We start from the raw sequence: 17,287 nt of genomic DNA on the forward strand, positions 1-17,287 counted from the left end.
GACCCGCTGCACTTTGCCTTCAAAGAACTGAACAGCGGCCTCAGTTGGTGGCCAGCTGGTAAACATAGTGGAGCGTTTGTGGCGCCTACACATCCAACAACTTTCAGTGGTTAAGAGAAGGGATATGGGAAAAGACACGCGGCGGGTCTTTTCCGAAAATGTACTAATTATGTTTTGCAGAGAGAGTTGAAGCTAAATGAACATTACGACCATAAGGTTAGAGATTGAATGTTAATGCCTCAAACAGCTGGTAGAAAGGGGTAATTGTCCATAGTGTGATTTTGGTTTGATTACATTATCTGTGATCTACTATGAATCGAAGGCAAAGACTCTCTTGAACATTCTTGGCTGAAACGCTGCAGTTTGCACACTTTACAAGTGACTCCGTACCTGAGGGAATCCTGGAGAGACGCAGCCATAGGAGGTCTTTAATAATTTACTCTAAATGAATTCAAGCCTTTACTTATTTATTCATTTTTTCGGGGGCTGTGGGAAGGTGCTTTTACATCTGTTATCCTTTCTCTGCTGTGATGTGTGCAGGCTAGTGTCCTACAGAATATGGTCTGTAGGTTTCACATGCAGCTCTGAGAGCCTCAACCTCCCCCTCGCCGTATTGAAATCGGCATAATAATCTGACAAATAATGTAAAAAGTTTTTGATGATGAAATGTTACACATCATTGCCCTAATTTTGACAGGCAGTGAATGTTTCTGCCTAAGGCTGTGTGAGTGACGCATTGCAGGCCTGATTGCATCTCCTCAACATAACAACTGAGGCCCAGAAAATGTGCTGGTGAAGAAACCTTGTTTTCTTATTACTGCGTATCCTTTGGCTGACAAAATAATCTCAGGACTTCCTATTACACGGAAGCACAACACATTGTTCTAATAATGTAATCTCCAGTGCCTGATCAATCTAGTTTGAGCTGTAGTGTTTTAGATACATGCAATGACTTACCTGCTCAGCGTTTTCCAGGAATGAGGATAATGTGATGACGGTGCCACCTCTGCACTTTCTTCATCCTCATCTTGATCTTCATGAAGTTTGCAACAGCATCTCCCTATCATTAAGGAGGAAGACATCCACATTTCCTTCACTTTAAAACCGGTTCAAAGGGAGCGTCTGACAGAGTAACATGAAGATTAAAGAGGATGTTTTAACTAGGTTTCTGTTTTTATTTAATATGTTATTTATAGATTCCAGTGTCCTACCTTGTTATTGTGTTTTTAACCATATAACAATGCTGTGTTGTTTGTAAATTGTTAACGGTGTTCAGGAAAGCTTGCATTTACATTGTAGAGGGTTTCAGATTTCCACTTTGACCTCGTCAGCACTCACCATAGAATCAGAGAAGATTTTACATATTTGCTTTAGGTTTAAGGAAGCGAGAATGAGAAAAGCCGAGGGAGAAATATAAAGGAAGGTAGTATTATAGTAATCTTAACCAGAGTGATGGGACCATGAATCATGGGTGCAGAATATAAGCTCTGTTGTGAAGCTGCCTTTTCTCACTTTTGCTTTCCCTGTCTTCTTCCCTTTATTTCTACCCTATACCCATCCCCCTTTCCCTCTCTCCACATAAGCATCATGGCAATTCCTATGGGTCTGTTTGGCAAGGTCACCTTCACCAGATAGGGAATGTCAAACAGATCTTTCTCTCTGAGTCACCCAGAGAGGAAAATATGGAATTGAGAAGATACATTTGATATATAAATATAAGCAGTGTGGCTAATTAGAGTGAACATGAAGGGCTTTGCTTCAGGGGAGAGCGATGTCAAGAGAGGTGGACAAAGATGCTGGAAAAACAACCGAAAATATGCAGAAACCAGGAGGAATGGGGGGGGAGGGGTGCATAAACGAGGAGTGCAAAGCAAACCCTTTAGTCGTGTTGAGGCTCATCTTGGAGAAAAACGTTTGAGTGGACGCTGTAGGGAACGAGTCCAGCTCAAGGGTCCACTCACTCCATCCCCAAACAGATTAACTGGCAGAAAATCTCTGAAATGCATGTGAAGAAGCCAGCTGGCACCTGGGGTAACATGGTTTTCACATGGACACACGCACTCGCTTCACTCGCCTCCATCTGCTGTCGTATACCTGCTCGAACTACTGTAGTTCACCCGCCGCAACTCTACCTGACCCCCCCGCAGACGAGGCTAGAGGTGGCCTTCGCCCCGGGGCCCATCAATATTTCACACTCCCTCAGCAGCCTCGCTCATGGGGATACACGGACCGTTCAGAGCCCCCGGGGGAGGTGCTGAATGAGAGACCGAAGAATGGGGAGAAAGTCAGAGATGGAGACAGACTGGGTATGATACAGGAGAGCAATAGATCGTGTGAGGGATGGAGACGGGACACGGTGACGGGTGAATGGATATTGGGAGAAAACGATAGTCTGCGTTATAAAAGAATAAATAGAGCGATGAGGGGAGGGAGAAATGAAGAATAGGTCACATGGGTGAGTGAAAATGGGTTTTTAAAAGACTTAAAAGAGTTGGTGAAACGATAACTGTTCTGCATTGTATTCGGATGGATGGCCACTTGATATCCCCGTATTGTTAATGTCGCCCTATCAGTGTGTGTGTGCATGATGAACTGGACAGTAAATCTCAGAAGAGGAAGAGAGAAACAATTGTAACGATGGGAACCATCTGCGCGTTGATTAATATAAAGAAACATTTACTTGAGGAGAACATTGAGCCATAAATCATCTATTGAGCGACGGATGAGGATACAGAAGGGAAAGTGAGCAAGACACAAAAGGGTGGATATAAAGATGGACGGATTGGGATACGGTTCAGCAGATGCATGACTGCTGATGACAGAGAGTCTCTTGCCCTTTCATTCTCTTCACCCACTTGTCCCTTTGTCTCAGTGTGAAAGAGCTGCACTTGCCAACTGTTGCTACGACTACAGCTGTCGACACAATGGCAGTCAGTTGGGGTCGTAACCAAAGCAAGGAGATTCCCTGGGGCAATCAGGGAGAGAAAGAGATCTACTAGTAGGATTGACCATTCACTCAGCCTGAATCTATTCTGCCAAGGTGTCATAGTTACCATGGAGCTCAAACTGTCACTAACTTCCCCCCCAGAATAAATGATTTTACAGAGAGGGGTCTACAATATGTGTGTCCTTTATGATATGATGATGTTTGGATGATTCACGCAGCTCACCCTGGCACAACTTTTTGTATATCACCATTAACATTTGTTAGCCATGATGGACTAGTTCAAGAAGTAAAGTGTGCCAGCGATAAGTAATAGGGGGCAAGAAATGGAGCATAAAGTAGATCAAGAAAGTAGTTCTCACAGAGCAAAGCTAAACTTCAGTGAATCTCTTGTAGTATTTCCCCCTGGAGTTGACTCCAGTTACACCGTAACAATGACCAGTAAGACATCGGACCGCAATGGTGATGAGGAAACACTGACTTACCTCTAACCTCTAGTATGATCTGATTGCCTCCCAATGATTTAAAGGTTCATTGTATGTGTGTGAATATAATTGTTGACTTATTTTGTAAATAGAAAAGCCGATCCAAGATCTACGGTCCTCTCAACCGTCCTGTAATTTAATCACACTCTGACGCAAAGGGTCATCCTCCAGCTTCACCCACAGTGCTCCCCAAGACACTGAGGCCTGCTTGGTTTATCGGAGGCTTCACCCCGTGCTCCTGGTTCTTGGTAATTGGTTACCTTTGGGCACCCTGGCTGTGACAGTGGGTGAAGCCTCCAAATCCAACGTGGATCATGTAGCAGTATTGGATTGATGCACTGCCTGAGGCTACAAAGGACAACTTGCAAGTATTTGATTCAGAAGAGTGTGCACGCTTGTGTCATAGAGTGTGAGAAAGAGGAGTATGATGTCATTGTTTGTGTAGTCATATATCTTTGGAGTAATTACAATTATGCATTTTGTTAACAAAGTGTGAAAAAAACACGTTTTTTCTTGATTTACAAAGCAGCTCGGTCAGTCAGCGTTTGATTTTGGCGGGGTGATTGTCTGCGAATGTTAGTCAAAAGGAGACAGATAAAAAGAGACGGACACGCAGGGCTGATGAGAAAGCAATTAGACAGAGTGGAAAAAACAAAGACGTCGGCAGGTTAACAAAGAGCGAAGCGAAGAGATGAACGGGCGATGACAGAGAGGAGCACCGAGGAGCAGCAGTGAGGCCGTGTGGCCCGCAGTGAAACGGGTTCAGAGTGGCTGCCTCACAGCAGAAAGTGTGTCACAGGAGAGCTAGGCTAATGCAGCGGGCTAAAGATGCCTTACAGAGGCCCCGCTGCATTCACACCACGAGAAACCACAGCAGCATGAGCCACAAGGAAATGTTTAGCTCACACGTGGGCGAAACGGGCTCGCAGTCAAACTCGCCTCAGATGACCCTAAAAGCACAAGTGGTTGGCAAGGGAACAAATTTCCAGATAACTATCAAAGCTGTGTACACAGGCAAGGAGCGATGCCGGATTGGCTATCGAGTGTATGCGGTGCTGCTTAAAGAGAATCACATTACAATATGTTGATTTTTAATTGAAGGGGGCCATCTGCAGTCAAAAAAACAGTTCTCTTTATATTCAGTTCAGTAAACATATGGTCAAAGCCCAACAAATATGTTAAAACTATTTTCCATTTTGTAAAATATTCTAATATGAGCTGCTAATGTGACTGTTAACTAATTAGTTATGTCACCTAATATTTAACTAGAACAACTTAATGTACATTACAAATCTCTAAAGTCTAGCCAACTCGTTCTTTTCTGCAACAATCAAACCGTAACAAAGCATTTGGAAAGGACTTAGTACACAAAGTGATGGATTTTCAAATCGTTAGAGCAGCCCATTCGTGTCAAGTTTACATGGCCTCGCTGTCAGTGTCCCCACTTGTTCTGTACCATTTTTGTACATAAAGCCGCAAGCCGTTTTAGCCCTTTTGCCATCTGTTGAAATCATTTTGTCTTCCTGTGCTTCGTGTGCATGCTGGTAGGACAAGTTACTAGTGTGTATGTATGCATGCACATCCTGCTCCGCTAGCAGTGGTGGCGAGGAAGTCTTTACCCCCAAAGATGTTCATCTTGGTCTTGTTTATTTCCTGTTTGTAACACCACTTTGGGAAAATCGGCCTCATTACTGCTCCAATCTCATGAAAACAACAGAATGATTCGATTATAGCTGCAGGCTGCCAATTGTGCCAGAGGCAATGCTCAGATATATACTCAGTCTATTAGCTGGATTCTTTGGAGCCCTTCTCGTATAAAAGAAGGTGTTGTAATAGCACTGAAGTTCTACCACGATAGCATTTGGTTCAGCCACAAGGTGGGTACGTGAATCCACTGACCTGCATGCAAATAGCCGACTTAATTGCGGCATGTACAAACGGACCACAGAGCCGACCCCGGACTGATGAAGGATGAACCCAGTGACAAAGCCCAGAAAGATGCTGAGTGTGTATGTGATCAGACCACTAAGCCTGCACGTGAGCCCTGCAGACACCGGGGAGCCCCCGGCTTCTCTAATCAGGCAGAGGTCGGGGTGAGGCCAGGTAGACTCGATGATCACTCTGGGCTCTTTGGCACACGTCCAATAACCATCCAGATATCAACGCTAACGCTCCCCCTCTGGGAAGAAGAAGAAAAGATAAACAGGCGACTGAGCCAGAGACGTTTATTAAAACCTTTCTGCCACTTAAATTAAAAATGTATTTACCCATGAAATCAAAATCAGAGTATGGAGGTCAAATAAAACAAAACTCCTCCCAGGGTTGGACTTGTTGAGGGATTAGCTTCCCTCAGTGAAGGTCTGTCTGTGCTGCACTTGTCTCTGAATGGTACCTCTGGGTATGAAACATCCAACGCAATCCAAAAGCTCAGAGGGACACGTGTTTCTACTGTACATTGTGCCTTTATACTGTCGGTGAACAATATCCAATAAGGATCTTACGCAGGTGGTACATGTTTTCTGCTGATTCGTGATTCGGGTTCCCGGAGTGCTAGTGCCTAAGGAAACATTTCCCTAATCTAATCAGTAGTTTTTAATTGAAATGCTTCTTATCTGAAGACAAGCCATTTTGCCAACCTCTAAAAAATGTTCCAAATAAATTTAAAAAAGACGTCATAGTGAGCAGTTTTGATACCAATTAAAAAACAATAACAAAGCACCGTACTTATTGACATATCAAAACAATGCTGTCCAGTCAAAAGCCACCATTACAACTTTTGCAGCCTTTTTTCACAACGTGAGATACCTAAAGTGTGCATATTTTTTCTGTGTTTGTGTTACAGCATTTCTTCTTCTCTGAGGTGGCTCTGCTCTAACAGGACACCCCTCTGCCCCTCCAACAAGGTACAGTACTTTTATACCTGTTGTTTTCCTCCAACCCTCAGGCCAGAAAGACAGGTCCCTCTTCATTTAACGCCCATCTTAGCGTCTCCTGCCTGGTTGCGACTGGGACTTTGGACTCTAGTGCTAATGAAACGGGGCCCTGCTTGATGCTGTTGGATGAACCGCCAAGGGAAATGAACCCGCAGAAAAACAACAAGCCTTGACCTTGTCTAGATTGAACTACGATTAATCCTCAAGGCGTTTTGACCGAAGGCTTTCAAACTGAAAATAAATATGACAGGTCTTTTGTGCAAACTAATAAAACTCTGGGGGCTTGAGTTTGCTCAGGCTACAAACTGATGTGAACAGAAATGTCACTGTTGATGTTTGATGTTAAATACTTTGAATGTAACACAAGTACAGTACGTTTACCAGTGTGGGGTTGCTGTGTGGATGAAAGGGCATGTGTTCTCATGCAGACGCATGCGCGGCGTTGCCTTCAGAGCAATGAGCGCTGATGGATCGGAGCCGCGATGCTCAGCATCACGAGTGTCCTTCCTGGGCTTCCCTGAAGTACATCTCTGGACTTGTGATTTCACACTGGATTAATTTCATTCAAGGCCTAAATCTCTTATGCAATACCAGCCATAAGAGCAAAACCCCTCATGCTGGGCAGCAGGGGGGCATTTCAAGGGAGCAGGAAATTCCTAACGTGTAGTCCGCCATAGAACGCTTTATCATCTTCCATTTTACTTTAGAGACTGTGATTGTTCAATTCACATCAACGTAAAAGGGAAGTTGGAAAGGCAACAGCCAAATTAACTACTATTTGGGAAAGGGTATGAAGTTCTGGGAGGAGCAACCGCTGTGTACCTTGTTGTTTGATTTGCTGTGACATTGATGGCACCTCCTTTATTGATATAACAAATCAATATCCTTTTTGCAACTGTTGCATTAGTGACTTTTTTGCTACACTGATTTGCTCGGTTTTGGTAGTTGACAGAGACCCATTCGTCAGCGCACACTGAAAAAAATCAAAAGCCTAATAGTTTGAAAGCTTTACTTCTTGTACCACGTGGGTAAGAAAATTAAAAAAAACACCCTTTGAACAAATGCTGATCCCTAAAAATATTGATCGGATCAATATTACAAAGTGAAACTACACCGTATGGAGGACGTGCACACGGGCACGTATCTGAAAGCAGGAACCCATTAACTGGGTAGCAATGGTTAATGGACTCTACCTTTTCATACAATCAATCAATCACTGTTTTTTTAAAATAACGTTACTATGATTTAATCAATCGGCTAATATTTTGTTTACCAATGCATCTTTCTGCACTCATTTACATAACGCAACCAGCTTTTATCGCCAGATGAGAACACTCCAGTGTGCGTACATTAATACTAATGCAACTCATAGGATTTGAAGCAACATTTAATTTAGTCGATCGCCGATATTCAAGACAGTACTGTTAACTTCTGTTAACATTTCTATTATGTAAATTCAACACAATACATTACATTACATTGCAATTAGTGTTAATTATATATTAACCAATGTGTATTTTTCAGAGTTTAGCTGGTGAAAGTTAACAATGAGTTCGACTTGCATGAAGATGTTTGAATTCAATGTTCAAAGTGAGGGGTAGCTGTTTGTAAAACATGTCATTTGAAATTCAAATGACATTGTTATGAATACATGCATTATGCAGTTTCAGCTTCTCTTTGATAAAGTGCATGTATTTATCCAGCATTGTTTATGCAAAGACTTTCAGAATGTATAACAGAAAGTTCAGTGTTTGTATTTGTAACAGAGCTACTATACAATTGCATCAAATATTTTTGTTTAAAAAGAAAGGTGAGTTTGTTGTCACGTTGCATTTTTCTTTCTCTTTGTCACCTTTTGTAGTACTGAATATGTACACTGAGCAGACAACACATTCAGGGTCTTAAAAAAAACCTGAAGCCAATGTGAAAGTACTTTAATTTAGTAAATGATGGTACTAATTAGAGCAATGTAGACATTCAATTCTGTACAGTGTGGCATCTTTATGAAAATGGTCACTTTCTCAGTGAGTTTCCAGTTAACAAAATTTGATTAAAACATGTATTGTTTCCTGGAAATGTCTTCTCTCGTGTCTCTTCTGGTTGTGAGGAAAAAAAAAGGTAGACTTCAAAACCACCAGGTGACTACGTCGACTTCCTACTCACAGTTCTGAAAGAAATCCAGCACATACTGATGACATTGTTTGTTCATCCTGCACAGGGTTCAACAACCACTGCTCTTCGCATTGTATGGACAGGAAGGCATCAAATTGCTGCAAGACTTCACTTCTGCAGGGAGAATGATTCTCTCATGAGGAACATCTTGTTCCGTTCATTTGCATTAAAGCGTTTGATTGACTTTGATGAAGTGGCAGCACAGCTGCTCACGTCAGGAGCCTTTTTAAAACGTATTTCTAGAATGCTAAATCTATTGGGACAAAGCAACAAAAGTGCTGACACTACTGCAAGACGTATATTAGATGTAAAAATGCTCCGTTTGTTCTCACGATCATTGGGGCCATATCCTGGAACAATGAGTCATTACATCAGAAGGAAGGAATTGGCACGGCTCACCGCTTCATTCGTAGCGTCTCCCCTGGGGAAAGTGAACCTTTTTTAATGGTCGCACTGCAAACGGGTGTTTCAGTTCAGGTTGTAACTCAAAAGGTACCATCAAGAACCCTGATTCTTTTACTATGGCTGATCTGATTGATTCAACTGGTTAAAGTTCCTACAAATGCGGTGACGTGGTATTGTGGTAAATGCTGCCTCATAACATCACAGTTGTGTTCACACATTACCATTATACAGTGTATGGGCTTATTCCTCTCATTCTTTTTACAGGCCTCGCTCTGTCTCTGTGCATGCGTGTGTGTGTGTGTGTGCACTTTGTCCAGTTTGTTTAGGCATTGCATTAACATGATTTAATCCTCACAGGGCTTATTGGATCCTAATCCCTCCCAAAGCTCTTAAAGCGCCTGCCTTTTAATTTCTGTCTCTCTCTCGCTCCCTCCTTCCATCGGACAGTGAGGGAAACTGTAGAGTTACAGCTATTTGTCTCATCACCTTTCACATTAATTGGAGTGATTGTGGCTGAGATGGTAGAGCGGGTCATCCTTCAATTACAAGAGCCGTGTTTGGTCCACGTCCCGTCCACGTTAGCCCCTCGGCTGCGTCATCGGTGTGTGTGTCGGCATGCTTACTTAGTCCTGATGTGCAGGTGGCACCTTGCACGGCCCCTGCCGTCAGAGTGTGTGTAGATGGGTGAATGACGTGTTGTGTTAAAGGGCTTGGAGTTGTCCATTTAAACATTCATTCAAAACACATTTGTAGCGAGTCCCAAAATTGCTTCCTCTTAATTTCGGGAAGTTAAATTAAGACACGCGGGATCCAAATTGATTTCATATGCAAAGCCCAAAACTATTCCAGAGAATTTTGAACTAGTGCTACCCAAAGTAACGTTATTTGCAACTCATTGAACGTCCATAAAACTGCTTGATTTAGCTGATGAATCATATTGGATTTGGTTGTAAGTTTGCCTACATTAGAAATGAATCTTTCTATAAGTCTCCCTCAACTATCTGACAATTGTCTTCACTGTTACTGACCTCGTCTAGCTAACAGATATGACGCCTTTTTACATAGCTAAACTCAAGTAAACATCATTCAACAAGTAAAACATAATTAACAATATTGAAACAATGCTAAATTCCCTTTACTCATTGCACAGTAAGGACGGTTTGACTTGGATATACTCCTTCAAAAAATCAACTCCATGCTGATGGTGGAACACAACCTTTATAAATAGTTATTTGAATTTTTTTCTGGCTTTTGAAAAAAACATATTTCTATCATCAAACTTTGCAGTCCAAGATAAAACTATGTTTATATTTGGACTGATCAATGAACATAATGAAAGTAAAGCATGTGACACGTGTTGCGTGTCCTGATTACCTGATTACTCCTTCTTTCACTAGACACAGCTCAATGTCTGTGTAAGCATGTGTTAACCAGTTAAACCCCATATGGTGTCTACTGTACATCTCACACACACCAACATTCATCTATGACCGTCTGGATTGGAGCAGAAATAAGAATTTTCTGCTCATCTATAGAATACAGAACAATGAAAAGAGACAATTCAATTCAGCACTCTGTAGATATTAAAATGTCTGACTTGGTTCAAAGTGTTTCTCTGACTAAATTAATATTGGGGTTAATGTGCCTATTATTAACAGATGGTTTCTATTTTAATAACCTCACAACCAATTGCTTGTCTCCAGTCTTCAGTATCCAGAACCGCATGATGTAACCTAATTAATTGGACAGAGACAGAGAGGGGTGAAAGGAGAAAGTATATTTGAAAAGATTATGCAGCAGAAATGGAATTGAGAAATGGTCTCAGGAAATTACCAATGGAAACCCAAGAGTTATTATACTAAAATTGTATATCACCAGTTGTCATTAGTGCAGAAATAGTGTCATCTTATGGAGAACACAAATTAAACCTTGGAAACATTTTGAATATTGTTGTCAAGTATATTAATGTTTTAATGTCTGTGTGCTTTCCTGGATCCAATCCCGCAAAGTACATCAGCACAATGTTATTCTTGATCTCAATTTATGTAAAAATAATTTCAAGGACCCTGATAAAGTTCTTGTGTGAAGGTCATTTTCTCCACTCAAGTAATTTATTCATAAGCCCGGCCTTACCTGCCACAGGCGGTGACTTTTATGGACGTTCCTGCAACATGACTGCTCCCGTTATTTTTAGCACTACTGAGCATTGCGGTCATGGAAGACAGAAGTTATATATCATATAAAATTCAAGCTTGGAGTGCAGGTTATCTCACATCACATCAACCATGCCACTGCCTTTTCATACTGTATGCACTGACCTGAACTGTACTGAAAACTGCTCTAGATGCACTTCCTCACAATGAAGCTTGTGCGTAACCGTCTTTTTGTTTCTACATGTGTTGCTGCAGTTGTCTTGGCACCTGACGCATTCATCCCACATACATAATTCAACAGGGAGTTTTTGCAGCATGTAACGGCAGCAAGAATTCCAGGAAAGCACTGCGACTTAACATCTGAGAGCCAGTGACAGCTGGAGCCACGTCCTGTCATTTTCACTGGCCGCCTCCCCTCTGCGACGTCTCTCCTCACGACGTCTCACTCCTGCAAAACACTTCCCCCTTCCTCATTCCCCCTTCTTTACTCACTGGGATAAATTCTTGCTGCTCTATATTTTTTTTTCCTACAATCTGCAAGGCCATCTGGCCCTCTGTCCTTGTGGCCTTGTGTCTGTTTGCAGTATCTTTTGCTCACTAAATCCATTTGACAAGATTAATAGAGTGAACCTCAGACAGATATAAGCTGCTCATTTTGATAGGGATCATTGGAGGGAGATAAGTTCTGTGCTGGTCATGAGCAGACGAGAGCACTTTCTCCTCTTTTTTTCCCGTCTCAACAATGACAATTGAAAGGATTTGAGGTCAAATTATTGAATGTAAAAGAGACAAATCTCAAATCACTCTAATGTGTCCTTTGGTTGTCACGTTGAAATAATGCCAGAAATGTGACCCCTTTTAACTTGCAGCGTTGGAACAGGCCACAGATACACTGACAACACCCAGCTGGCAATTTAAACGCCTCTGACATAAACTGTGGTCAAATTTCCATGACGCCATGTGGACTTTTGTTTGTGACATACAGTGAAGAACACGGGGACACAGTCCAGGACTATTTTAGACGATGATCTCTCTCCTTCCTAAAGGGATGGTGAAAATAGAAAAAAAAAACACTAGAAAACCTGCAGACTTTATATAAGAAATGGACATATTCGTGTTGACTTCAGCCATTGGTTTGAGGACCGCTGTAATGAAGCTGAAGATGTTTCCTTGACCACTTCAAAGTTATGGTTATTGTCGTCAACGTCTTGACCTTTTTTCACTAGTGAACGGAAGGAGTGACTGGGAGATGGTGTAGACTGCTCTGGTAGAGCAAGGGACCTGTCAATCACAGTAAGGCCGCCCAAAGCAACGAATGAGACAACGAATATAGTGAAAAGGGTCATTTTTCATAGGCTTTGATTAACTTCTATTTTTTTGCACCCAGACGATTTGCCCCCTGCTGGCCAGTAATCAGAATGCACGTTTGCTCAACTAGTAGAACGAGCAAATGCAGATGTAACTGATGTAATTGATGTAACTGTAGCATTGGTCGGGTTAGGGGCCACTGCCTCTAGTGGCAAAGGGGAGAACTGCTGTTGCGTTTGATCTCTACTCGTTGTGTTGCTTGGGCTCCCATATACCGATCCAACAATGTGGTTCTAAATCATTGCATAATCACACCTCTATACGTTAGGGAACATTGGTTTCTTAGTCTGTGATGGTTCAGTTTAGCTTTCACTGAAATCTTTAATAGCAACCCGTCCTATCACACACTGCCCGTGGCAAAGCTTAAATGGCAAAACATTGAGTAAGCATCGCTCTGAGAGCAACCTGCCTGACCTAATTTGGCTCTTTTATTCCGGTTATTTAACATGTTCAATGATAATGGCAAACAAAACTCTTCACAGCAGGAATATACTGCAGTAAATAAAGCTGGTGTGAATGTGTCATTTGCTATTCCACAGTTTAACAAATTCACGCCCACATTTTGTGAGGCTCGGAACCCAGCTTTCACACCGACTGCCCTGGTTCGGAACCCATATTGCACCTAAGCTTCTGTACGTAGTTCTATTCTCTGCAATGAAGCATGACATTCTTCCCAAAGGTTTAATTAAATCACACTCACAATGCATCCTCTTCTCTGGGGACGTGAATAATTTCAATTCAAACGACATTTTATGACATAACACCTGCACCCTTCGGCCAAGCTTGGCGCCCATGTAAAGTACACACACCAGCAATGTGATGATTCACACATGGGGCTAACATTTAACAGTTTTTTATATTTACTTGCCCAATTACAGTTCATCCCTGCAGACACATTCTGCTCTTTGAATTTCTCCCACACATCTCTTAACCTCTTCTCACCCTGCTCGTCTATTTTCTGTTTCAAGCAAACCAATTCATCTTGTTTCTCATTAACGAGGCTGGCCTCAATTAAAGCGAACTGACACACATAGTCGAAGACATGAAGACATACTGCATTTACTGAGAAGAGCTTCTGATTTGGCTATGATTGCTACTGGATTTGTTTATTGCGGTAAGATTTCTTTTCCTCGCTCTCTATCAACTCTATCAAGTCCTGTAAATCTTCAAATCTACTACCGCCCGACAGCAAGGTTGACAGATGACGCCATGACAAAAAAGTCATAGTGTTCACGTTGTGAAATTAATTTCCAATGGCAAAATAGAGCAATAAAAAGCACATATTTCCCTAGCCACATATATACACACTCCTCTTTGAAGCTCTTGAAAGTGGGACTTTTTGAGACCAGAGGCCTTTTGGACTTGCCTTCCTCTCACATGATACTGGATATCTTTGCCACTTGACAGATGACTGTGTCTGAATGTGAGTGATATTGTTACATGACACTTCTTTTCTTCTTCAGTAGCAGCAAAACAGAAGACATGAACTAGCAGAAAATGTCTAACAAACCTATAAGCACCTCTACAGCCAAGAGCCAACTCATTTAACTGGCCTTAATCTGCATTTTCCACTTTTTTCAGCTGTAGATGATCACGAATATATCTATTTAAATCCCCAATTTCTTATCATATTAGTTAGACAAAGTATGATGAAATGTGGCCCTTGAAAGACTAGCGGGTTACAGCATTGAACGAGCACCATTATATCTGCCTTAACTGCCACACGTTATTTATGGAACTTCTTTCATTTCTATTCATCAATCCATTTCATACTCAGGGTCAGGATGAGATGAGACATGATTTTATTACAGATTTTATTCATGTGTTTAGCATCATTTGTAAAAGATACTGAACTGTCCCTTGAGTGGTTACAAACACAGTTTGTTCAGGTCAATGTCAAATAGTCTTGCTTGTATCTAGATGCACACAGGAGAATAGTCTTTTCTCTCTGTAAGAATCAGTCCATAAATTCAAGCATAGTTAGGCTTGTAGAAGCCAGGAATGATGACAAAGATTATTATGTCAATATGTCAATATGTTAATGTCATAATGAACATGCAGTGATTCCCTCAAAATGCGACATAATGTGGACAAGACATGTCAAGGGAGAAAAGAATCAATTTGATATGCAACAACAGTCCCATGAATATCATTTTTGTTTTTGTGATGTGGTGCTGTATTACTGGAACCTGAGCATGGCAACAGAAAACTGTAACAGCAGACGTCTCACCTCCGCTGCCCTTCAGGCCGGCAGGATTTTACAGGCGTTTCTTCCTTTTAACGAGCAGACCGGGACTCTGCAGGTGATGGGCTCTCTTCTGCGAGGGGGCGGATATAGAATTAATGCCACGCTCCTGAAGAATGGAATATAGGGACTTAGCAGTGATAAGGACTGAGAAGTGGCAGCCCCCAGATGTTACCAGGAGCAGCACTCATTAGCAGTTCCCCGGGGGAAAAGAGAGTTCAAGATATGGCAGATGAAAGTGAGATGGGGAGGCAGGGGAGGGATGTTGGCTTCTGCTATACCTCAAATGCCGTTTTCCCTCTTTAATCACTCTCTGAGACAACTGAGGAGTTGAGATATAATGCCCTATGACCACTTGCGCACCACTGGGACATATGCTCTCTCAGTTGGACTACAGTTGTTTAATGTATGATGTCAGTAACTTGCAGTAAATAAACCTTTGTGCTGAACTATACCGTAACTTCAGGAACTAGAGCTAGACTGTAAACTCGTTCAGAGCATTTCTAAGGGTTTCAATTTGAGTTCCTAACAGCATGTTATTATCCCTAATCATGTATCTTGCATTCCCACCTGTTTCAGAAAAGTCCATCCTATGCAGGATGAATAAGCTCCAGGACAAAGATTTCCAAAACTTGCACAAAGCAATGTCTTAAGACGCCATGAACAATTAATCTAGAAGGAAGATTGTGATTAAGCACAGCTGCCTTGCAATGCTAATGTTAGTATTATTAGTATGTCACTCCTGCCATAGTTTTTTTTTTGTTAGGTGAAGGAAGATGGATTATTAAGAAGCACTAATGGATTACTTACTATTGACGTTCATCAACCCTTAATACAGAGCTGGAAGTCTTCTGCAATATAATCAACTGGCACATTTGGCCAAGGGGTTGTATAAAGCTAACATGCTCAAATGGTAAATGGACCCTGGAAAGGGGGGGGGGGGGAGATTAAGGTCACGTCAACTGGCCACAACGCGCTTTGGCATCACAAAGACGTCACTATACTGGATGTCAACACGTCAAGCCAAACGAAAAGCTTTATTGAAACACTTCTGTCAAGATCATCCTACTCGCCTCCTCAGCAGCACTAAGCAAAGGTCATTTGGTCCCTCTGCAGTTTTTTTCTCTGTTTCTCGTTCATCTCCACCTTTTCGATCCTACCGATATTGGGTCATGCAACCAATATTACTCTCCTCCTGCTGTCCTTTTCTGTGTAACTCCTTCCTCCGTCTTTGTTAAACCTCAATCGTAGCAACACTCCTCGCTTTTTCTCTAAGCCGCTGTTAACATGTGCACCCAGCAGCATGGCTGCATGTGCTTGAGCCTTTCCGGAAGTGTGACACGCAAATGTGTCTGGTTTAGGACTTTAGACCCCCTGCTGTCACATCCAAATCTGGGATAGATGGACATTATAATTATGTGGTAAATGAGTGTGAGTCCTGATGGTTATGTCAATGGTTTATGCTTGTTTGTATTATTTCTTTTGCTTTTGTGTTTCTCTGAGCAACAGTTGATCATGACCTCCAGCACTTTGTTCCAAGGGAGCAGAGGAGCACATCTGGTGTTCGGATATCTGAATCCTAGTGTGTGCGTGTGTGTGTGTGTGTGTGTGTGTGTGCACGTGCACGTGCGTGCGTGCATGCGGCATCTGGCCAAGCAAAAAAGGCAGGACTGGAACCCTGGAGTGTGCATTGGGAGGAGACTGCCGCACACGTCTGTGAAGATGCTAACATCTGTTTCTCTCCCTCACACACGGGAAAGTAAACAACACAATTAAAAGTAGCAAAATTTGGGGGGTTTATGAAGCTGAATTATCTGCACAATATAGGTATATATTGTGCTGTTTAATGCACCACACAGGCCTCGGGCAGGTGGCCAACCTTGAGGCAAAGAGCAAAAATAGCATCATTCTCATAAATACTTACACTCAGACTCTCAGAATCTCTTGCTCCACAGTTAAAAAATGGACCCTTTTTATCAGCTTTGGGGATAGTGGTTACGGAGCCCTGTGTGTGAACATATTGCTTTGAGTATATTAAACGCCTATCTTAAAGGCTATATTCTGTCATGACAATGGGTGTGTTATATCTGCTGTGTTTGATTTATTTGATTTAACGAAGAACACAATCAACCATACAATAAACCCCAACCCAGTGATTGATAATGAAGTCACAATTTTCTGATTTGCTAGCTCGCTACAGGTGATAAATAAGTGGCCTAATAACAAGAGACCTTGTTTTTGTATTTACAAAGTATTATCTTTTGTAAACTTGATCAGATGCTTTGTGGAACACAACGTCTACAGACAGCTTTTGAACTCTTCTATAAATGAAAATGATCAGATATCTATGTTGAAGAATGCGTCTCTTTCATCACAGCTTGATCTGATTTGACTTCAGACACAGCTGGATTAGGGTATTTGGGTGTGAGGGTTGGTGGAAGGGTTGACAGATACCTTTTCCAATGAAGAAAAACAATTATATTATTGGATATAAGGTGTTTTGGTTCAGAAAGCTTGTGGTTACCATGACACACGGCTGTTTAGATGGTCTTTTTCAGTATAAACAACAGATGTTGCTGTGC

General features: G+C 41.9%; 1 protein-coding gene across 6 annotated transcripts in view; it reads left to right on the plus strand.

Moving 5' to 3' along the window:
• dlgap4b (discs, large (Drosophila) homolog-associated protein 4b) overlaps window positions 1-17,287 on the plus strand; it is an 84,167-nt gene that overhangs the window by 23,308 nt on the left and 43,572 nt on the right. For all 6 annotated transcript variants that reach the window (XM_037490333.2, XM_037490336.2, XM_037490335.2 and 3 more), the window contains exon 2: window positions 6,272-6,332. The gene's annotated coding sequence lies outside the window, so the exon portion shown is untranslated. The remainder of the gene's footprint in view (window positions 1-6,271; window positions 6,333-17,287) is intronic.

Source organism: Pungitius pungitius, chromosome 8 (assembly GCF_949316345.1).
Source record: "Pungitius pungitius chromosome 8, fPunPun2.1, whole genome shotgun sequence".
Taxonomy (NCBI): domain Eukaryota; kingdom Metazoa; phylum Chordata; class Actinopteri; order Perciformes; family Gasterosteidae; genus Pungitius; species Pungitius pungitius.